Source organism: Ornithorhynchus anatinus, chromosome 3 (assembly GCF_004115215.2).
Source record: "Ornithorhynchus anatinus isolate Pmale09 chromosome 3, mOrnAna1.pri.v4, whole genome shotgun sequence".
Lineage (NCBI taxonomy): Eukaryota > Metazoa > Chordata > Mammalia > Monotremata > Ornithorhynchidae > Ornithorhynchus > Ornithorhynchus anatinus.
The window spans coordinates 59619045-59644302 of NC_041730.1; positions in this window are offsets into that span (position 1 = coordinate 59619045).

Consider the following 25258-nt stretch of genomic DNA (forward strand, 5'->3'; position numbering starts at 1 on the left):
AATGTCTGCCAACTCTATTGTACTGTACTCTCCCAAACACTTTGTTCAGCACTCAATACATACCACTGATTGATTTATTAAAATACACAGAGTCTAAGAGAGGGAAAATAGGAAGGGGAGATGAGATTAGTCAGGGGAAAATATCTGGTAGGCTGTCACCCAGGTTTATCTGCTGGGGTAACAATTATTATCAACAAAAACACTATTCCATATGCCCAAATTTTTAAAGAAATCAAGACAGTGGGTCTGAGTTAGGGATGCTCACTCATCTGGCTTTGCTGTCAGAGAGATGATCCTGGGCTGGATGGCCCCTTGGATTGACCCAATAACGGTCACTGTTCTGACCATCCCAGTGGAATCCTGTGATTAGATCTTATGGTCAATTTCCCTTTTGTTTGCCATTTGGACCATCCATAGGTCTTCAACCTTGCTCATGGAAGCATGGTCCTAAAGTGGCAAAGACATGGGCTAATTACAGCACATTTAGGAAACATCGACAACCAAACAAAATCATTCAGATATTTTAAAAAAAGATGGAATTTTGCCTTGGATTTTCTTGGGCTGTGTTTAGATCAGCTAATTAAGATTTGTTGAGCATTATATGAACTCTAAATTTTATTATTATTGGACCTCTCTCTCCTTCTCTCTCTCATTTTCATTAACCATAAATGCAAATGTGTAATTAAAATTGTCCCATGCTACCACCATTCACATCATAGAGAAGAGATTATTTTTAAAATATTTCTCTTTTACAAATAACTACTCAGCCTTTGGGAGAAATAGAACCATTTCTTTTCAAAATAAGTATAATTTTAGGGTTCCCTCTGATTGTCTTAGGTGAGTTATTCATGAAAAAAACATATCCAAAATAGCTTTAATTGGAACTGGTGAATGCTGTCTTATGATAAAGGTTATGTGGGATTCTACCATGCTTTGTAGTAATAAATCTATTAAAGAATGGTAGTTTTCAATAAAGGATTTACATAACTAAAAAGGTAATTACATGGGGATGGACCGTCTGGCAAAAGAAAAAAATAATTATTTACTGCTCAATAATGGATACAGCTCTATGCATGGTAACTGAAAAAGGCCAAGTCCAGTTTCTATTTGTATCTCCTCTGCTTCTTCAGGCCTGATTCATTAAACTTTCATATGCCCTTTTTACAGCCATTATTCTAGAAATAACACAGGATACATGGACAAAAATTGAGTTTTGCACCAAAATAGCAAGAGGAATGTATTTGTTTCCCCTTTTCTCTTCCAGAGTCTCTAGTTCACATATGTATCATCTACCCACCTCCAAACACCTAGAACAAAGGACAGAGACGAGTGGCCTAGTCATTTGCTTCCATGGCAAATAGATTTTTATGTTGAATTTGTAACTTCCAGAAGTGACTGGATAGAAGGTTTTAGAGGTCTACTGATGGGACTACCCTCAGGCTTGTATTAAAAAGACACCAGCCTGGGACCAGGAAAGAGGAGTTGCTGCAGAGTTTCTGCTCTCATTTGGTGATCAGACTGGGTTCCCTTCCTGGGCAACTCTGAATTAAAAAGCAAAATGGAATCCAAAGATGGAGACCAGGTGTGACAGTCAGTGGGTAGGCCAGCTTTGGTGCAATTTTGATTGCTTAGAGCAGTAGCATGGACTAGTGGAAAGAGCATAGCCCTGGGAGTCTGAGGGCCTGAGTTCTAATCCTAGCTCAGCCACATGTCTGCTGTGTGGCCTTGGGCAAGTCACTTAACTTCCCTGTGCCTTGTTACCTTATCTGTACAATGGGGATTGGATCTCATTCTATTTTTTATACTGTGAGCCCCTTGTGGGACAGGGACTTGTGCCCAACCTGATTAACTTGTACCCAGCCCAGCACTTATAACAGTGCTTGGCCCATAGTATGCCCTTAACAAGTACCATAATAACTTACACACCAGTGGACCTGACTCCTCACAGAAATGATGATCATCCTATCCCTGCTTTGATAGGCTCCTGCTTCTGCCTATACTGAGCCTATCACCTAACATTATAACTACCAATAGATTTCTCTTGTATTTTTAGCCACAGGCCTCCAACAATAAAACTTAGGCTGGGATTCTTAGAGCCCCCAACCCTCAGGGTCAAAGGACAGTTTTGTATCGCTAGGCAAAGAGACAGTGGAGCTACTCTGATGGCAGGTTCACTGGAGTGTTTGAAATAAGAGGTTCTGCGTCTTGGAGACAGGGAATCAGGCTTGATTTAGGAGATTAATAGAGTGAGCCATCCAGTGTTCCCTGGTTAACTCAGGCTTTGCTTCTGGACCGATTGAGCTTATGCTGAAATAGAAAGTCAGGCACCTTTTGAGTTGAGAGATAATGACAAGAGGCTGCCTAAATGCTAAGAATGTGCTTTCAAGATCACAGAAACAATAGAGCAGTCACAGTGGAATAGGAATCTGAAGAGACTATCTATTGTTCCCCCCACCTTCCAGAATCCCATGCATAAACCATTTAAGCCAGAGAAAATCCTCTCTTGTGAAAGTTCCTCTAGGAGAAATATTCCATCCTACTTTTGTCCCAGATCTTATCTGGAAGGCTTCCTGACCCTGTTTCCTTGTCACTTCTTGTGGATTCCATCACGGCCACCATAAAACCTCTTCTTGTCAAGGAGCAATTGCTCTGTTTATGATTTTTATGTTTCCTGGGGTTGAGGTTGAGGTGAAGCTCATCTGTGCCCATGGAAAGTTAAGGCAGTACATAAGCCATGTATTTTCCTTTGTCTTTTACACTGATGCTTCTTTCAAAGTCTCCTGGCATTTTTCAGGCAATAAATGAAGGGAAAAAACAGACCCCCCCCCCCACAAATGTTATTCTATGAAAAGTTGCAGTTGGGAATCCAGTCTCCTTCTTCAGAAGGAGCACGTGGGGAGGGTCCTTTGAGGCAGTCAATGGGACTTGAAGAATTTTCCCTTTCTTTCAATCAATCGTATTTATTGAGCACTTATAGTGTGCCAAATACTGTACTAAGCCCTAAGGAGAGTACAATATAACAGAGTTGGTAGGCTTGTTCCCTGCCCAGAATGAGTTTATAATATAGAGGAGAGATAGACATTAATGTGAATAAATTATGGATATATATAGAAGTGCTGTGAGACAGAGAGGGGTGAATAAAGGGTGCAAATCTAAGTGCAAGGGCTTAGCTGGAGAAGACGTTTGGGAGGAGATATGCTTTTAATAATGCTTTGAAGGTGGGAAGAGTCAATGTCTATCAGACACAAAGAGAGAGGGTGCTGTGGGCCAGAGGCAAGAAGTGAGTGATATGTCAAGGGTGTTGAGCTCCTCCACCTTCCAGAGACTGTAGAATGCTCCAAAATGAAGGCATAAGAATTGTTTCATGGCAAGCCACCTGGGGGCAGTTTGACAAAACCAAAAGCATGAAATGAAGTAGGTTAAATCAAATCATTGTCTTGTAAAGGGACCTAGAAAAGGCAAAAGTAGGAAATAGTATTTATTGGGCTTTTAATAATAATAATAATAATAATAATGTTGGCATTTAAGTGCTATGTGCAGAGCACTGTTCTAAGCACTGGGGTAGACACAGGGGAATCAGGTTGTCCCACGTGGGGCTCACACTCTTAATCCCCATTTTGCAGATGAGGTAACTGAGGCACAGAGAAGTGACTTGCCCACAATCACACAGCTGACAAATGGCAGATCTGGGATTCGAACTCATGACCCCTGACTCCAAAGCCCGTGCTCTTTCCACTGAGCCACGCTGCTTCTCTTTTACTGTAGGCAAACCACTGTACTAAACACGGGATCATATTTTCCCAGGAAGAAAAAAAGTGCACTGACCAGATGAGAGTTGAGTGTCATAATGACCAAGTGGTATCTATTAAATGGTTACTATGAGCCAAGCACTGGGGAGAACCAAGATAAGGATGAATACAGCAGTGGTCTCACATAGGGCACACAACCATAGTGTATTTTGGAGGGAAAAAGAGTCATTTAATCCCCATTTTACTGTCAAGAAGACTGAGGCACAAAAAAGTGAAGTGACAAAGCAAGCAAGTGACGGAGTCTGGATTAGGTCGGGTCTGTGCTCCCACTGTTTCTCCACTACATGATCCAGGTGGAGCAAGGATTCAAAAATACAAGTTCAGGTGACTTGATCTAGAGGGGAAGGGAAAAGGAAGGGTTGGATATACATCGACTTTTTCTCAATTTCATTCCACTTCCTGACTGCCTCTGCACCAACCATGTAGCAGGGCTTACATGGGTCCCCTTCCATCCTCGTGAGAGACCTCTGTGACATCATGGCTTGATCCATTGCAATTATTGATCTGAATCAATGAATGATATTTTTGAGCACTTACTGTGTGTACAATACCACAGAGTTTATAGACACATTCCTTACTCGCAAGGAGAAGCAATGTGGCCTAGTGGATAGAACAAAGGCATGGGAATGAGAAGAACCTGGTCCCAATCCTGGCTCCTCTACTTACCTGCTGTGTGGTCTTGGGCAAGTCACTTAAATTCTCTGTGCCTCATCCACTACCTCATCTGGAAAATGGAGATTTAGACTGTGAGCCCTATATGGGACATGGACTGTGTCCAGCCTGATTAGCTTGTGTCTATCCCAACACTTAGTAGAGTGCCTGGTACATAGTAAGTGCTTAATAAGTACCGTACAAAAAAAACAAGATAAACGTGCTTACAGGGCTTCAAAATTGTCCCAGGTTTCCAGAGATATCCCCAGAATGGACAACCCCCCAAAAGGTCTCAAAGAGCAGATATCGAATTTGACTCTCAAGTTGGATTTGCCCCATACCAAATGAGCTTTGGATCCTTTGGATCTTTCTGAAAGAGCATTTTTTGGATTGACATGACCCATCAATGTTTCAAGTGCATAGTACCCTTTGACACTTAAGAGAGTTCATGTAACGTTGAAAAATGTCCAGCTTCCTCCTGGGGGGGGTGGCCTTTCTCCTGGAAGACCCTGATCCAGTCAGTTTTCCTGCTCCTACCCAAACCATGCCATGCCTCCTTTCAGGGCAATGCAGCTTAGGCCAGAGTCAGCTCTGATTTATGAAGGGTAGCTGCTAGGATGGCTAGGATGACCTGACTTGCTTTTCAGTAGGGTTGATGGGAGGAGGGAGAACGCAGTTTAAGAACAAAGCAGCACTGTAATCAACAGACAAAACTGATCAGTTGAACAGGACGTCCCACTCTCAGAGAATCTAAACCAGCTCGTGGGATGACCCATCTTTTTATATAGCCTCACCATGGCTGATCCAACAACAACCTCCAAGATTCTGTTATTCATTCAATCATATTGAGTGCTTACTGTGTGCAGAGCACTGTACTAAGCACTTGGAAAGTACAACTCAGCAACAAATAGGTTAATCTCCCTCAGTGTCAGTCATATTAATCATATTTATTGAGTGCTTACCGTGTGCAGAGCACTGTCCTAAGCACTTGGGAGAGTACACTTTAGCAACATAACAGATAAATTCCCTGCCCAGAACAAACTTACAGTCTAATCTAATGACTAAAGTCTGCTCATGGCTGCTGTGGAGAGATAAATATAGCTCCAGCACAGCAGAACTCTGGGAAGAAGTGGGATCTAGTGGAAAGAGCATGGGCCTGGAAGTCAGAGGACATGGATTTCTGAATCCAGTTCCAACACTTTCTTTCTGTGTGACCTTGGGCTAGTTACTGAACTTCTCTATGACTCAGTTTCCTCATCTGTAAAATGGGGATAAGATATCCATGGTCCCTTCCTCTTGCAAATCTTGTGTGGAACAGGAAGTGTAGCTAGAATGACTTATCTTGAGTCTAGTACAGTGCTTAACAAATACCACAATTGCTATTGATTATTCAATCAGTAGCATTTATTGAATGCTTACTGCGCACAGAACACTACTAAGCACAGTCCAGAGGGGAAGAATTATTAGCACAAGGTTGATCGCTAGGAGACATGCATTCTAATCCCAGATTCCCCATTGGCCTGCTGTGTAACCTTGGTCCAGTCACCTAACCCCTCTGGGTCTCAGTTTCTTCCCCTGTAAAATGGGGATACGTTTGTCAGTATTCATAGTACAGTGCTTGACAAAGAGAAAATGCTTAACAAATACAATTATCATTACTACTGTTAGAAATACAGCTCAACAAAGCCTGGGCAAGGGTAAATTTCCTCCCCTTTTGCCCTCCCTGATTCCCCTTCCTCCAGCTACCCAGAGTCCCATATCAGCTATGCACACATCTATAATTCAAGGGGAAATGTCAAGGTAAAAAACCTATCCTTCCTCCAAAGCATGAACTGAGAAATTCTGAAATTCTCACTAGGGGAAAACAACAAGATGATGCCTGCTGAAATACAATGAATGGTAATCGCTTACATTTTTGTCCTTGAAATAAGGAAGTGAGAAACATCTTAATGAGTTTTAATTGTAGGTAAAGGTAGAGAGAGGTGAACACCACAGACCTTGTGTGTAAAACTTTTCCTCAGGCTAAAACTCACTGAAAAATATCTGAACCATAGAGGATGATGTTTATTTAAAATTAATTTAAAAAAGGGAAATAAATCTTACTTTAAAAAGGTACTGTGGAGTTAATTTTTTTATTAAAAAAAATCCCTCAGAGCATCTATGCTCTTTATAATAAACATCATAACAGGATATCCAAGTTACTGCTGTATAATTAGCTCAAGTGAAATGACCGCAGACAAGACTGACAGATGAAATGTCTTAGAGATACCAAAAAATATAGAATCAAACCATGTGATTTTTGGTTGCTGGAGAGAAGTGGAGAGGAGAGAGCTGATTTGATTAATTTGAATCTACCCCAGCACTTAGTATAGTGCTTGGAGCATAGTAAATGCTTAACCAATATTATTATTATTATTTTCATTATCATTATTATTAGGAGAAGAATGGGAACCATACAAGTGGACAAGTCACCTGAATAGGCAGCAAGCAGGAATAGGAAGACTCATTTTGAGTGAAAGTTTCAGATAATAATAATGCCATTTATGAGTGCTTACTATATGCACAGAGTTGCACTAAGTCCTGGAAAAACGTACACAGCGTGAAATTACACAAGATCCTTGGCCCCCACGGGGCTCACAATCTATGGATAAGGGAGGGGCAAGGAGACAGGCAACAGAAATAAGGAAGGATGAAACAATGAAAACACACAAAAAATACAAAATACCCCAAAGATAATGATACATACAGCAGGAGACATAGGGCACTGAGGCTAGAGGAGCAGAGAGAGACAATCACAGCAGCAGACTCAGCCTCTCCAAAACCCTGAAAGTTGAGAAGGTCCCACACTGCTCCTCAATCTCCCTTCCTGGTGGAGAAGAGACTGATGAGTCTCATTAGGGGGTGAACAGCCCTCTCCCATATGAGACCCCCGTCACCCCCACATTGTGGTGGAGGAAGACTAAGGGCCCTAGAATACCCTGATCTCTCACTGCCCACCTTGAAGAAGGGGAAACTGTGAAACATAGCAAACAGATAAATAAATCTCTCCACTTTCCCAGACATGTAGTCCCTTCAGCCACTAAAATACAAGTATGTTTATTTCAATTACACATTCATTTTTCATTATGAATTATTATTCACTGTTACATTTGTTCAGTGCTTACTATGTGTCAAGCAATGTTAATCAACTGATCAATTATATTTATTGAGCGCTTACTATTTGCAGAGAACTGTACTAAACCCTTGGGAGAATACAGAATAACAATATAACAGACACATTCCCTGCAGTGTTCTAAGAATCAGGGTAGGTTCAATTTATTCAGGTAGAACACAGTCCCTTTCCCACATGGAGCTCAGTGTCAAATTTGTATTAATCATTATTAACTATTTATTCCACTCATAACTACAGTCTTTGTCTCCTGGTATCTAAAGTCACCCACCATTCGAATCAGAGAAGTGGCCGTGGCTCAGTAGACAGAGCCCGGGCTTGGGAGTCAGAAGTCATGGGTTCAAATCCCAGATCTGCCACTTCTCAGCTGTGTGGCTATGGGCAAGTCACTTCACTTCTCTGTGCCTCAATTACCTCATCTGTAAAATGGGGATTAACTGTGAGCCTCACGTGGGACAAGCTGACTACCCTGTATCTCCCCCAGTGCTTAGAACAGTGCTCTGCTCATAGTAAGCACTTAATAAATACAACTTTATTAAGACAGGGATTGCATCATTTACATTTTTGTCAGTCATCCAAGGGACTAGTATGGTGCTCTGCAGACAGTAGGTGTGCCATCATTCCATTGTTATGATAAGGAGGCTGAAACAAGTGGAAGCACCAGATGCTGTAGGTAGCAGCCACTAATCAAAAGGTGTACCCTGCTTGAAGCAACTACAGGTCATGAAGCAGATCATTTTAGCCGCACCCTCAAACTCGTAGTTTATTGCATCTTTATCAGTGTTGCTGCTTAGAACAGCTTTGAATCACTTGCAATATAGAGAGGGGGTGAGGGGAAAGAGGAGAAGAGAAGATGTAGGAAGGGAAGGGAAGAGAAGGGAGGAAAGGAGACCTACTTCTCTTGCTGGACATGCCCTTTCAACCCTATGCTTTTGATCGGACAGCACTGGCCATCTACCTCCCTAAGATTTAGCCCTCACTAATACATAGTCCATCCAATCAGAAGGCCCAGTTGACAGATAGATTGACCCGAAATTATCCATCTTTCAGTTTTAAAAGTTCAAAAGAAAATAAGAATCATCTTCATAATAATGATATTTTTAAGTGTTTACTATGTGTCAAGCACTGTTCTAAGTGCTGGCATAGATACAAGTTAAATAAAGCCTCTAACCCTCATGGGGCTCAGGGTTGAAGTAGGAGAGAGAACAGGTAATTAAAATGTCAAAAAACTTCCCTTAAATATTAGTAGCCATGGTCTAGGATGCAGTGGGATGATAGGGGTGACCTCTCAAGATCCCGTTTTTCCCATGATTTTCTGCCCACCCAGACACAAAATAAATATGTTTTGATTTTGACAGTGAGTCTATGGAAACAAAGTTGCTTGGGAGCATCTTGGGAAATGCCAGATGAAATCAAGTCAGAAATAAAATCATTTAGAGACACTGCCAGCCTGCTGCAATTGACTGTGAGGTCACATTTTAAATGATTTGGATGCCTAAAAATGAAGGAATACAAAAGAGAAGCCCCAGAATGATTTTTGCTCAGACATGAGAAGTAGTGCGACCTAGTGCATAGAGCACAGGTTGGGAATCTGAAGGACCTAGGTTCTAATAGCCCCACCACCTGTCTGCTGTATGATCTTGGGCAAATCACTTAACATCTCTGGGCCTTAGTAACCTCATCTGTAAAATTATTATTATATTATTATTATGGCATTTAAGCGCTTACTATGTGCTGAGCACTGTTCTAAGTGCTGGGATAGATACAAGGTAATCAAGTTGTCCCATATGAGTAAAATGGGACAATTGTAAATTCCCATTTTACAATTGAGGTAACTGAGGCACAGAGAAGTTAAATGGGGATTAAGGCTGTGAGCCCCATGTGTGACAGGGATTGCATCCAACCTAATTAGCTTATATCTACACCATGGCTTAGTACAGTGCCTGGCACCTAGTAACTGCTTAACAAATACCATTAAAAAAAGATACAGTAAAGTAATTTAGTTTAATTATGAACGGAATATAGGATCTGGTATGAGATGTTGGGTACTCAAGATAGAGTGGTCATTTCTGAGAATTTCCACCATCAGGCCTCAAGCAATCCTGGAAGCCGAAGTTCATATGCCCTCCAAAATAGAAAATAGAGGTGAGTGTGAAAGTACCTGAGGAGATGTTTAAGTTCCTGGACATCAAAAGTTGTGTTGCTACAAGTTTTTTGGAAGTCCCCTGGATGAGCCCTGTAATAGTAATAACATTAATGGTACTTGTTAAGCACTTACTATGTGTCAAGCACTATTCCAAGTGGTGGGGTGGATACAAGATAATCAGGTTAGACCCAGCCCCTTTCCCTCATGGGGCTCACAGTCTAAGTAGGAAGTAATAGAATGAGGAAACTGAGGCCCAGAGTAGGTAAAAGACTTGCTCAAGGTTACATAGCTGAGAAGTTGTGGACCTGGGATTAGAACCCAGGTCTTCTGACTCCCAGGCCCCTGCTTGCTCTATTAGGCCATGATGCTTCACATAAGTAGGAGCTCAGTCAATCCTGTTTCTGTTAACTGATGGAGACGAGCTCCAAACCAGAAATGTGAATTCTTGGCTGCTTGTCTTGACAGACATCATATAATAATAACTAATTACAGTATTCATTAATAATAATCATGGCATTTATTAAACACTCACAAAGTGCAGAGCACTCAAGTAGAAACGATATTAATAAGGTCAAATTTACTGGAGTCCCTATTCCACAGGGGACAATCTAGGAAGAGCAGATGTCTCCTCCTGAGTTTACAGATGAAGAAATGTTGGCCCAGAGAGGATAGGTGAGTTGCCTGAAGTCACATAGCAGGTAGGTGGTAATGCTAGAATTATAACCTAGATCTCCTGTCTCCCAGTGTCATGCACATCTCTCATTATCATCTGGATCCCATTGGGAGGGAAGTGATGCAGACACACATGTAACAGCTTTGGTGGGGGGTAGGAGGGCAGGGAGGGGAGAGGCAGAGAATTCCTGTTGATAATTTAGCACTCTGAGCCCTCACTTGTGCCCTACCAATCTCAAAGACTTGTCACCTCTCCCAGATGGTGAAACACATTGTCAAGGAAGCCCTGAGACCAGGGGTTGACCACTTTTGCGCAGAGTGCCGAACAAAATGAAGATTTTGAGTAGTTGGTGCCCCTGCAGCCAACCATGCAATTTAAACAGTCATTAACAGAGTTTAATTCATGGTTGAGATATAATGAAATCAGAAGATAAAAAGAAATTAAAGTTAATATACCTGCATTGCGATATTCTAATAGAGCTGAGGAGGAGGCAGAAGAGAGGGAGATGAGAAGCAAGGGGTGGAGGAAGGAGAGAAGAAAAGAAGCAAAGAAAAAGGAAGAGCAAGATTAAAAAAAATAGAGACCAAACTAATTTATTCCTGTTGTCTTTCTACTTGTGGAGAGAGGAAGGGAGATGCCAGAGATGCAAGCTGGACAGCTTCACTCATTGTCATCTTCCTCCTCTTGCTATGATGCTTTCATTTGATTACTCCAGACCTGGCCCACTTTGGGAGTGATCTTCTTATCGTGTTCCCCACCAGGACTGGAGATGCATGCCTTCCACCCACCACAAAGTTACCTTCCCCACAGCACTAGTACCGTGATGAACTCATTCGCTCCCACAGCTTCAACTATCATCTCTACACAGATGACACCCAAATCTACATCTCCTCCCCTGTTCTCTCTTCCTCCCTCCAGGCTCGTAACCCCTCCTGCTTTCAGGACATCTCCACCTGGCTATCCGTCCACCACCTATAACTCAACATTTCCAAGTCTGAGCTCCTTCTCTTCCCTCCCCAACCCTGTCCTCTCCCTGACTTTCCCATCAGGGTGGACAGCACTACCTTCCTTCCCATCTCACAAGCCTGCAACCTTGGTGTCGTGCTTGACTCTACTCTCTCATTCACCCCACACATCCAATCCATTACCAAAACCTGCTGGTCTCACCTTCACAGCATCACCAAGATCTACCCTAGCCTCTCCATCCGAACTGCTACCTCACTGGTACAATCTCTCATAATATCCCAACTGGACTACTGCATCAGCCTCCTTTCTGATCTCCCATCCTCCTATTTCTCCCTGCTTCACTCTACTGCCCTGATTATCTTTCTACAGAAATGCTCTGGGCATGTCACTCTTCTCCTCAAAAATCTTCAGTGGTTGCCTATCAACCTTTGCATGAAGCAAAAACTCCTCACTCGTGGCTTCAAAGCTCTCCATCCCTTTGCCCCCTCCTACCTCACCTCTTTCTACAGTCCAGCCTGTGACAATCTGCTCCTCTGCCGCTAACCTCCTCACTGTGCCTCGCTCTCCGCGTCCCACCATCGACCCCTGGGCTCACATCCTACCTCTGACCTGGAATGCCCTCCTTCCTCACATCCACAAAACTCTCTTCTCCTCTTCAAAGCCCTACTGAGAGCTCACCTCCTCCAGGAGGCCTTCCCAGACTGAGCCCTCCCTTTCCCTCTGCTCCCACTCCCCTCCCCATTGCCTTTGCCCCCTCCCTCTGCTCTACCTCCTTCCCCTCCCCATAGCACTTGTTTAAATTTTTACATATTTACTACTCTATTTTGTTAATGATGTATATACATCTATGATTCTATTTTGATGGTATTGATGCCTGTCTACTTGTTTTGTTTCATTGTCTGTCTCTTCCTTCTAGACTGTAAGCCCGTTGTTGGGTAGGGATTGTCTCTGTTGCCGTATTGTACTTTCCAAGCGCTTAGTACAGTTGCTCTGCATGCAGTAAGCATTCAATAAATACAACTGCATCACTGAATGAATGGTGTTTTGCTGCCCAAAACGCCACTGGAGTTGAATTTCCAGAGGTGGGAGACATCCTGAGTGTTTGCAGGATTGAAAATGTCCAGACCTCTCCAAATATGTCTGTTGTAGTGAATTTTCTCTCACTCTGTTTTGTCTCAAGAAGCAGCAAGGCCTACAGGAAAGAGCATGGACCTGGAAGTCAGAGGACCTAGGTTCTAATCCCTGCTTCCCCTTGTCAGCTGTGTGACCCTGGGCAAGTCACTTAACTTCTCTGTGCCTCAGCTTCCTCACAGGTAAAATGGGGATTAAATCCTAGTCCGTCCTACCTAAACAGTGAACCCAATGTGGAACAGGGATTGTGTCCAACCTGATAAGCTTTTATCTACCCCAGTGCTTAGAATAGTGCTTGGCAAAAAGTAAGTGCTGTAAAGGCAGCATGGCTTAGTGGAAAGAAGGTGGGCCTGGGAGTCAGAGGACCTGAGATCCAATCCCGGCTCTGCCCCTTGTTTTCTGTGTGACCTTGGGCAAGTCACTTAACTTCTCTGTGCCTCAATTACCTCATCTGTAAAATGTGGATTAAAACTGTGAGCCCTATGAGGGACATGTACTACATCCAATCTGATTAGCTTATACCTACCCCAGTGCTCAGTACAGTTCCAGGCACATAGAGTAAGTGTTTAACAAATACTATAAAAATACCATATTCATTATTAATTATCATTGTCAGGAGGGGATAACTATGAATTCTATGCCTATATCATTCTCCTCAATACTTGAAGACATCCTTTAGGGGGAAAATCACTTATAGCTCTGTGTGTATATAAGGCTGAAAAGGCCAATATGGGACCCATGACCTTTTCAGACAGACACACACACACACACACACACACACACACTCTGACAAACTCGTAGCTGACAGGACAAACACAGAGCTGCATGCTCTCCAATATAGCATTTCATCTCCAGTGTAGCTGAATAAATGAGCTTATCTTTGCTAGACTGGAACTGGACAACGATTTTACTTTTAACCCTTCAAAACACAAGCATTACATATCCAGTTCATTCAAAATACCATATTCAGGTTAGCCATTGGATTTTCTGAAAAATATCAAATAAAAATCAGAAGAGAAATAAGAGAGAAAGAACTGCCACTATAGGCTACTGCAAAAGGGAAAATGTTTAAAAAATACTTTTTTCATTTGTTGCACATTTTCTGCTCAATTAATGCACCTTGAAGATTTGTATGACAGCACAGGAAGAATTAATGCAAAAGTTATGCATTCTACCTTTTTTATCTCAATTGTGTGGCAGGAGTCTCACAAAGTTGAAAAGCTGCTAATTTAGTAGTCAGTGGTGTCAAATAAAATTTCTAAACTGTATGTCTATAAAGAACAGCTTTGCAATACGGCACCGCAAATATGCTTGCAAAACGGTGCAGTCAGCAAACCTGTTTTAGTTTTTGAAATATCTGGCAATGACATTTATTAGAAAGAAACTATAATATATCAGTGATATAAAAAGCTGTCTTCATCAGTGTTGTTTTATTACAGGCACTAATTTTGTGCAAAATCCTTTAGATTCTTTGCAAAACACCTGCTGAACTTAAAGAAATATGGTTACTGCTTGAACAGAGACAGATGTAGCTTAATCACATAATACAGAATTTGACTTCTTAGTGCTTAACAATAAATGAACTGAACACACCAGTGCAGGAGGTTTAAATCTTCCTCAAATTTGTATAAAATTCTCAATGAATATACCGTTTGGACTGATTCCTTCTTCATCAAGTCTGAGGAAATAAACAAACAGCAATTATGGGAAACCCATTCAAGCTGGATTTTCAAATTAAATTAAATCAAATAAAAAGCTGAAGGTCTGAAATTACTCTGTCTTTTTTTCCCTCTCTCTGCCTATTTCAATTTGGCTAGCTAACTGGCTGTCCGACTGCTGACTTCTTTGTAGGGACTCTCCATCTCTCCCCTCATCCATCCGTCCATCCCTGTTTATTCTATCAGTGTACTTGAAAATTTCATGTTATAGATGAATCTGTTGCAAGGTCAGATATGATGACATTATGGACTGGCATAAGATGGAAATAGAATAAGAAAAGCTATTTTCTCATTCTCTCTCTTGCTGCACACGATTAGTTTTATATGTTGATTGATTTTTGGTGGTAGGTTAAGTCGATTTCAATGAATTTCAGTCACCCAGTGTTGACCAGATTAAGATCCAAAATTGTTTACCCATATCACTCTTTCTTCTCTCCCTGGATTTATGTATTGAAAAGATACTGTATATATGTATGCATGTGGGGGATGGACAGGTAGTCTATACCTACACGGGCACATTCTTGAGTGAATTAACTCTTCTTCATTGATTCTTATTTGCTTTGTAATGTTAAATAATGGCACTTTAATTTTATTTCTTCAGATAAGCTGTGTGCTTGAGAAAACCATAAAACAACGAAACCTCATGAATATTTATATCAGTGGCTACATAGCATTATAGTCATAATCTCTGGAACTGGTTCTCACCGGTTCAGAATTAATTATCAAGTTTGGCTTAATTGCATTCTTCTAAATTACAACTCTCCCCCCCCCCAAAAAAAAAACTATAATGAATTATCTAGTAAGTACTCTACTGGGCCCAATGGGTCTAGGAGAGCTTTCCAAAATCCCATTCTTAACGTTTAATAACCAACCACAGACATATGATCCCAAGCCATCCTTCTAATCCTTGTTATCCCACATATTAGAAATTTGAGGCATCTTCTTGGGGTTGAATGCATTTTTTTTCCTCTCAAGATATATTGAGAAGCTAAATGAGCTTAGGGAACTTTTTCTAATAAAGGAAAATAATAAAAACAAAAATTTGCTCTTTTGCTTTCCTGGAACTGGAACAATGGGATTGGGGAATAAGGTGAGCAGTGGAGAGTGTGAAAATCATTGCTCACTCTGAAAAAATGGTTCTATGAGAAGAAAATCCACTTCAGGCAATTCGTTTTTCAAGAAATTCTTAAAATGACACTGGGTTTTGCTACTCTGTGGTGAATTTAGTTCTGCTTTTGTTTACTATCCCCATTTTCCAAGAACAGATTTAGCAGGGGGAATTTATTCTAAAAATCGACAAGTGGCACTTCCCTTGCCTTGTCCTGGATTTAGGGATAAAAAAAAAACTTCACCAGAGATATTGAACAGGAGTGATCACTGGGACTTGGGACTTACTTCTGAGACCACATGTTCCATTCCCTGGATCCCTAATATTACCTGCATTTAGCAGGTCCCATCTTTACTTCCATCAGCGGGAGGCTTTGGTATTAAGGTAACAGCAGTGTGGTAGTTGAGAATGACTCTATATATTTTAATATTACACACAATTTTTTTGTGGTATGGAGGTGTCTGTGACAGGAGTGTAATTTGCATTAGAGCCATTTGGCTGCTGTATGAATTTGTCTGGGCATCCTATCAATTCTACCAAACCCCAGGCCTCCTCTATGATTGACATCTGCCAGTCATAAAATGCAATCTGAACTTGGCCAGGGACTCACCCCTAATGCGTGTCTCCAGGGGGTGATCTATTCCAAATTGTGTCAGTGGGAGCAGCAACAGCAGTTCTCCTCACCTGGTGGAGAGAGTTGCAGCTCCCATGCCTCCCATAGAGGCTCTGGGTCCCCCTCTGTGTCTCCATTCCCTGAGGACATGGGACAGAGGTGATAAGTTTTTTTTCCACATCCTCTCAGTTTGGAGTGGCCATGGCATCCCCAGCAGAGGGATTGGGACATGGGAGCAGCAGGGATGGCAGTAGCAGCAGCTATCTGCACCTGACCAGCCCAGGTTGGCTCCCTCCACCCCTGTCATGTGGGCCAACTCCAGGGAAGATGTCTCCTGGGAGGCATATGTCACTCAGCCCCCTAGTCTGCTCTCTGCTCCTGCAATCCACACACAACCCTGGAAAGACTCCATCCCTCCTGCCCCTGCCCTGGTGGTCAGCTCGGATGCAAGGTCCTTCCTCACTCTTCCCTGGTGCCCTGAAGGTCCAACCTAATAATTTAAACTCTGAGACAATCGATTAGTTGCCATTATAAACTGCTCCCTTATCTTATCGTCTTGAAGGATTTCACCTGAATAACAGTTAGCAGTGCAAAATGTGCTAATCCTTTGTGGAACCGTGTAGAATAGTCATAGGAACATAAAACCAATATGTCAGTATTCCATCCAGCACAGTTTTCAGTCAGTAGCAACAGGGTGCACTGAGAAATGGTGAGATAGGTACCCCCTTGGATATCCATTCTATTGGCTAGTAATGACCTGTGGAACAATGTTAACATCTTTAACTTTTTCTTTAGTGATTTACCACAAACCTCTGGTCACTGAATGTACCCAAATCCTCAGTGAGCCTTTTAGTATTTTGAGAGAAATTATTTCCTGAGGAAATTAAATCTATACACATACCACCTCTGGGAAGGGAAGTGTTTCACTTTGTTTTTGATCATTTATTTATAATGATGGCATTTAAGTGCTTACTATGTGCAAAGCACTGTTCTAAACTCTGGGGGGGGGATACAAGGTGATCAGGTTGTCCCACATGGGGCTCACAGTCTTCATCCCCATTTTACAGATGAGGTAACTGAGGCTCAAAGAAGTTAAGTGACTTGCCCAAAGTCACACAGCTGACAAGTGGTGGAGCCGGGATTAGAACCCATGACCTTTGACTCCCAAGCCCATACTACTAATTATGGTATTTGTTAAACACTTACTATATGCCAAGCACTGTATTAAGTGTTGGGGTAGATATAAGCAAATCAGATAAAGTCCCCGTCCCACATAGGGCTCACAGATGAGAAAACTGCTTGACCATTGTCACACAGCAGGCAGGTGGCAAAGTTTGGAGTAGAAGAATGTCTCCTGGGTCCCAGGTCTGTGCTTTTTCCACTAGACCAGGCTCTGTCTCATTGTATGTGTTAAACACTTATAATTACCAAAGCACTGTACTAAGAGTTGTGGAAAAACTACAAAGATATTTGTTCAGACCCATGGAGGAACTCACAATTTAAACACTGGGGAGCTGATGACAGAGTACCCTCCTCCCCCTCTCAGGTAAGATGGAACAAGGTAGAATCAGCAAAAACAATTTAACCACCATAAATCTATCACTTTCAAGTTTTAACAAGAGTTCTTTCATCTGGATGGTTTGAATTTGACAAACAACAATAACAATTTTGTCTTTTAGACTGTAAACTCCTTATTGGCAGGGAACACGTCTACCAACTGTGGTGTACTGAACTCTTCAAGCTAAGGAGTTATCTTCATCTTCTGATCACTCTGGTTCCCTTTCTCTATCCAATTTGAAAGCTTTGGGGACAGGCTCTCATCAGATACCCATTTTTTCTTTTTTTAAAAAAAGTATTTGCAACCTATTTCCCCACTTTTTTCCCCCTAAATGGAGCATACAGAAGCAAGCTGCAGCATGCAGTATTTATATAAATATGGATCTTGTTTTGTCCCTGGGGCTCTGAGAGGAGGATGTGACATCCACTCTGTTAGGGGCAGATTAAGAATTGGCGTTCTCAGCACCTGAGTTCTTCTGCATTTACTCAGCCAACCAAGGCTCTCTAACACACCAAATGGCTAACAGATGGTATCAACATTCATTTCCGTGACTGGACTTGGTTTCTAGCTCTTAAAAAAAAACCCGACTAGTCTTTTTTTTTTTTTTTTTATTAAGTCTGCTACATCCAGGGCTTAAATTGGGCAGGATTTAGCAGACTCTCTGATTTGGAGCTTATTTATGGCCAGTGTGGAGCAACAGCAAAGATAAGCAGGTATGGTCAGATACACCGTGACGAGAAGAAAAAATGTGTTGCCCAGATGCAGAATCAGAAAGGCACATTCGAAGAATGAATAATAAGCTCCTATTTGGGACACTATTTTCCCATGCAGACAGGGCATCACAGTTTAAGACAGAGGTGGCTGAGTTCCTCCCTGAGGTAGGCTGGAACTGGACTTGGTGTCCTCTAATGTGATGGACCAGGATCTCTATAGCCCTTCATCCTGGCCAAAATTCATTCATTCATTCATTCAATAGTATTTATTGAGCGCTTACTATGTGCAGAGCACTGTACTAAGCGCTTGGGATGAACAAGTCGGCAACAGATAGAGACAGTCCCTGCTGTTTGACGGGCTTACAGTCTAATCGGGGGAGACGGACAGACAAGAACAATGGCAATAAACAGCGTCAAGGGGAAGAACATCTCGTAAAAACAATGGCAACTAAATAGAATCAAGGCGATGTACAATTCATTAACAAAATAAATAGGGTAACTAAAATATATACAGTTGAGCGGACGAGTACAGTGCTGTGGGGATGGGAAGGGAGAGGTGGAGGAGCAGAGGGAAAAGGGGAATAGCCCCCAGAGCCACTTCAGGAAGGCTTTTGTACCTGATGATATCCCTAGGATCCTAGAACTCTCCAATTTAACCCTTCCAGCCAAGGATGGGAATTTAGGGGCCCCTCCAGGTGGTCCCCAGTTCCACTGGGCCACAATCACCACCCCCCTTGTCTCTCAGATAAGTGTGTCCATTTCAAGCCCAGTCAGCTGCCACCCTCCATCTCCAGATTAGCTACAGAAAGCTTGTGGGAGAAGGAGCTGCCTCTCACTGATTGTGAGCCCCTTAAGGGATGGCATCCATGGCTTACTCAATCAATGATGCTTACCATGTGCAGAAAACTGTACTAAGTATTTTGGAAAGTACACTACAACACTTAGCAGACACATTCTCTAACCCAGCACACAGTAAGTGCTTAATAAATACTATTACTACTACTCTACCTCTCAGTCAAATGTACCTCCCCACCATCTAAGAGCTTCCAAAGCCCCAACCAAAGATAGGTAGAGAGGCTAGAACTCTGAGTGAGTTTTGAAGAAAAAAACACTAAGGACTTTCAATGAGGCAATGTGGCAACAAATAGAATGAAATTCTGATCTAAAGCCCTTTCCCTTCCCTCTAACACATTTCTATTCCCAGGATATTTCCTACTGACCTACAAGGCCTTGATGCACATATTCCTGTGATCCATTCCCTTCATTTTCTCTCAGGGAATCCTAGGATTCAGTGTCACCCCTGTCTCTTATGGGGCTCACAAACAAAGGGGAAGAGAGAATAAGTCCGGAACCCCCATTTAACAAATGAGGAAACTGAGGCAGAAAGATGATAAGAGACTTGCTGAAAGTCAAACAGTAGGTCAGGATTAGTACCTGAGTCTTCTGAGTCCTGAATCCTCAGTCCTTCCACTAGGCCAAGCCACTTTTATGATTCAGAGGTCACCGTTGAACTGCTACCATCCCACATAACCATTTTGCCTTGCTCTTTAGGAATCCTAAATTTAGGACCTTGGAAAAACCTGCTTTCTGTCAACTCAGTAGTAACAATAATTGAGGAACTCCTCTCTCCCAGTGCACTAATCCCTCCTGTTTTCCCAAGCCTCTCCTTTGATTGGCTGTGTTCCAGCTGGCCATCACCAGTTAAGCACCTGCTACTAATCCAATTAGCCTACCATCAGGGAGGGAGTCATTAAGAATGTGTTTCTATCTTCTCTAGAACCTTCTGAAGTTCCTTTTCCCAGTTTCTTTTATGTATGTTGCTAGAATGAATTAATTTTTTTTCAAATGGCATTTGTTAAGCACTACGTGCCAAGCACTGTGTTAAGCACTGGGATAGAGCTTCCCCTTTTCCCTCTGCTCCCTCTCTGTCCCCCCTTCACCTCCCCTCAGCTAAGTCCCCTTCCCCCCCCTTTCCCTCTGCTCCTCCTCCCCTCCATTCCCCTCCCCTCCCCTCAGCACTGTGCTCGTCGGCTCATTTGTATATATTTTTATTACCCTATTTATTTTGTTAATGAGATGTACATCCCCTTGATTTTATTTATTGCTATTGTTTTTGTCTGTCTGTCTCCCCCGATTAGACTGTAAGCCCGCCAGTGGGCAGGGATTGTCTCTTATCTGTTGCCAAATTGTACATTCCAAGTGCTTAGTACAGTGCTCTGCACATAGTAAGCAGTCAATAAATACTATTGAATGAATGAAAGTTAATCAGGTTGGACACAATGTCCCACATGGGGTTCACAGTATTAATCACCATTTTTCAGACTGAGACTCAGTTAAGCGATTTGCCCAAGTTCACAAAGCAGACAAATGGCAGAGGCAGAATTAGAGCACAAGTCCTTCTGACTACCAGGCCTCTACTTTATCCACTAGGCCACACTGCTTCATAGTTTCTGTTCTGTGCTTTTAGCAAGAGTTCAAATCTATTTGCATGCCTGGTATGCCAATATAGCCTATATGAAGAGAAAGATGAGTTTATATCTGTGGTACTATACAAGATACTAGCTAATCAGGTTGGACACAGTCCATGTCCCACTAAATTTGAAGAAGTGAGAAGCAGCATGGCCTAGTGGAAAGAACATGGGCCTGGGAGTCAAAGGATGTGGGTTCTAATCCTGGCTCTGCCAAGTGCTTGCTGTGTGACCTGGGCAAGTCACTTAACTTCTCTGTGTTGTGGTTATCTCATCAGTGAAAAGGGGATTAATACTGTGAATCCCATGTGGAGCATGGACTGTGTCCAACCTGATTAGCTTGTATCTTGTATAGTAAGTGCTTAACAAATACCATTAAAAGAAAAGGGAATCAGTTAAGCTCCAAAATGCTTAATAGAACACACTGTACACTGTAAGTAGTCTATAAATCACCATTGATTGATTGAACAAATACCACTGCTTGGCAAATCAATGTTCCACCAGCCCAAAATTCTGTCTCTGAAAGTGGCATAAAGGACCCTTGGAGGAACCATACAATAGATACCATCCTGGGCATCCGATCTAGGTTAAGGATGGACCAACTAATTTTAAATTTGAAAATTTGCTATTTTGCATGCCAGAGCTCTCCCCTTCTTTAAAATTCTCTTGAAACCCCACATCATCTTAGTGACTTTCCTTGAATAATGATGATGATAATAATAACATAATGAGAAAATTTGTTGATCAATTACTATGTACCAAGCACTCTACTAAGCACTGGGGTAGATATAAGATAATTAGGTCCCACAGGAAGCTCACAGTTTAAGTAAGAGGGAGAAAAGGTATTGAATCCCCATTTTGTAGATGAGGCAACTGAGGAACAGAGAAGTTAAGTGCATTGCCCAAATTCACACAGCAGACAAGTGGTAGGATAATAATAATAATAATGTTGGTATTTGTTAAGCACTTACTATGTGCAGAGCACTGTTCTAAGTGCTGGGGTAGATACAGGCTAATCAGGTTGTACCAAGTGAGGCTCACAGTCTTCATCCCCATTTTACAGATGAGGTAACTGAGGCCCAGAGAAATGAAGTGACTTGCCCACAGTCACACAGCTGACAAGTGGCAGAATCGGGATTCGAACCATGACCTCTGACTCCCAAACCCATGCTCTTTCCACTGAGCCACGCTGCTTCGTACAGCAGATTAGAACCCAGATCCTCTGACTCCCAGACCAGGGCTCTTAATTGTTCTCCCTCCAGATTTTAATCTTCCAATTAACCCCTCAGTACGTCTGTATTCACAGCCACCCACAGCACCAATGCTTATGTATCTATTTACACGATTTCCTAGTTAAGAACTTATTTCCACAAACCCTTCTTACCATTTTTTTATGGAAGAACTTATTGCTCTCTTTTTCTCTTCATTGGAAATAGTATTGTGTTAGTCTGTCTCCCCCATTAGACTGTAAGCTACTTGAAAGCAGGGGTCTTATCTTTTACCTCTACTACACTCTCCTAAGCATTTAGTTCATTGTTTTGAGAAGAGCAGGTTCACAATAAATTCTATTGATTGATACATTTTTCTTTCTAATAATCCTCAGTGAATCTATCAACTTGCATCTCAAACTCAACCTGGAGTGCCTTGATGCTAAACAATTTTCTTCCCCCTTATGTACCAATTGCCAACTGGTAAGTAAAAGCATTTCAGATACAATCAGTTCTTCTCTAACCCAAGGATTGTGTTCCTGAGGAAACTATCGGTACAAAAAATATATGAAATAATAATTAATAAGAAGAATTTGGTGTTTCTCAAGCATTTACCTGCATGTCCAGTACTGCGCTAAAAACTGGGGGAGAGACAAGATATTTAAGGTGGGCACAGCCCTTACCCCACATGGGGGTCCCTGGGCATCATGGGACTCACAGTCTAATGAGGAAGGCAAATTGGTATTGTATTCCCATTTTACAAATGAGAAACTGAGGCAAAGAGTTGAATTAGTTGACCAAAGTCACACAGGAGTAAAGTGGTGGAACCAGGAAAAGAACCCAGGTCCTCTGACTCCTGGGATTATTCAGGCCTGTGTACAATGCCATGTATACAAACAAATCTATTTCTTTTGATATTGCATCATGTGGTCAAAGAACATTCCCTAATTTTGCAGCAGCATTTTGTCTAGAATGTATAGTGAAAGCCTGTATTATGCTAGAGTTTACTCTCCCTCCTACCATTCAAGCATATTTCTATCAAATGTACATCTGAGTCACCTATCTGAACTTACAGGTTTGTTTTACAACCTATTTCCCTGCCTCTTGCTCACTGCATCTGATTATATGTTTGTGAGTTTTGGGGGTTCCCTGTCTGTGTCTTTGGCACAGGCTGCTTCTCCTGTTCTCTCTGCTCCTTCCCACAACATCCCGGAATGGTATATAATAATGTTGGTATTTGTTAAGCGCTTACTATGTGCAGAGCACTGTTCTAAGCACTGGGGTAGATATAGGGTAATCAGGTTGTCCCACGTGAGGCTCACAATTAATCCCCATTTTACAGATGAGGTAAGTGAGGCACCGAGAAGTTAAGTGACTTGCCCACAGTCACACAGCTGACAAGTGGCAGAGCCAAGATTCGAACCCATGACCGCTGACTCCCAAGCCCGGGTTCTTCCCACTGAGCCACGCTGCTTCTATATGACTATATTTGTCTTGCCTGTCCTTTCAGACTATCAGTTATTTGAAAAGAAAGAACTATATCTCCACCTCTCTCTGTTCTTCTCCCAAGTAAAATGTCCAGTGCTCAGAACAGTGCTTCACACACAGAAAGCACTTAACAAATGCCATCTTTATAATTATTTGTGTGTGAGTGTGTGCATGTGTGTGTGAGTTCATTCATTCATTCATTCATTCATTCAGTAGTATTTATTGAGCGCTTACTATGCGCAGAGCACTGTACGAAGCGCTTGGAATGTACAATTCGGCAACAGATAGAGACAATCCCTGCCCAGTGATAGGCTCACAGTCTAACCGGGGAAGACAGACGGCAGAGCAAAACAGAACGAAGCAAAACAAGACAACATTATCACGATAAATAGAATCAAGGGGATGTACACCTCATTAACAAAAGTGTGAGTGTGTGTGTATGTATGTGAGTGTGTGTGTGTGTGTGTGTGAGTGTGTGTGTATGTGTTTATGTTCTGTCTCCCTCATTAGCCTGTCATTCCCGTGCAAAGATCAGGGCTGTGTCTTTTTCTCCAAATATAACTTTACACAGCACCCAGAATAGGGTTTCATCCTCGGTCTGTTCTCCATCCGTACCATTGACTGACTGCTGACAAGCTAATTCAGGAATGGAAACAGCAAAGCACCTCAAAAAAGACCATTTCTGAGTTTCCCTAGTCTTCATGCAAGTCGAACGCATTGGAAATCTCCAGACGAGCTCTATCCTTTTCAGATTTCCAGCCCCATTTTGCGGAGTCAGGGTGTTGAGATAATCGCCCAATTTCTGGCAATGCTTCTGAGTCTCAGGTTTGAACTTTTTAAATGTGGCTTGTCATATACAATCTTGGCAATACCATCAACCTGCTGTAATAATGATATTTCTAGTCCTGTCTTTTGCACAGACCTGTATTTAATGTCAACGTCACATCCTAATGCAGAAAGAGGGATTTAGTGGAAGCCAACTGTCATGCCAGACAATTCTTATTCAGCATGCTTTACTTAGGGTAAAAAGATCATTATTGCATTGTTTTTATTATCAGGTTGCTTGTATTCTATTCATGCCCGAATCAGACACAAACAACTACGTGCAGCTGTACTGTTTGTCTCCTTTAAAACGAAGTTTTATTGCTTGCCACAGATTTTTGACACATTCATTCCATAATTTATCAGACCCAGTAGAGCTTCAGTCATTATTAACCATCTTACAAATGCCCAATTATGAATACATAACGTGAAGAATTGTACAGAGTGCCTGTTTGTAGCACGTTGCATCAACAGAGTCACTAGGAAGACAGACGGAGGAGGACGGAGGAAAGCTCATATAAGAGGAAGAGGAATAATGGACAGTCTGTTTCTTCCTTTTCCTCTAGTGAAATGAGGGCTGAGCTCTGACTATGGAGGGATCCCTCTGATGTCTGGTGGTAGTAGAAACAATATGGATTAAGCACTTGCTATGTGCAAAGAATTGTTCTGACTGTTGGGTGGGAATTAGACACTGTCCCTGGCCCTAAAAGGATGGTGTAAGCGATAATAATAATACTAAAAATGGTGTTTGTTAAGCACTTACTATGTGCCAGGCATTGTAGTAAGCTTTAGTGTGTGTGTGTGGGGGGGGGATACAAGTTGCCATTGTTTTTACGAGATGTTCTACCCCTTGACGCTGTTTATTGCCATTGTTCTTGTCTGTCCGTCTCCCCCGATTAGACTGTAAGCCCGTCAAACAGCAGGGACTGTCTCTATCTGTTGCCGACTTGTTCATCCCAAGCACTTAGTACAGTGCTCTGCACATAGTAAGCGCTCAATAAATACTATTGAATGAAT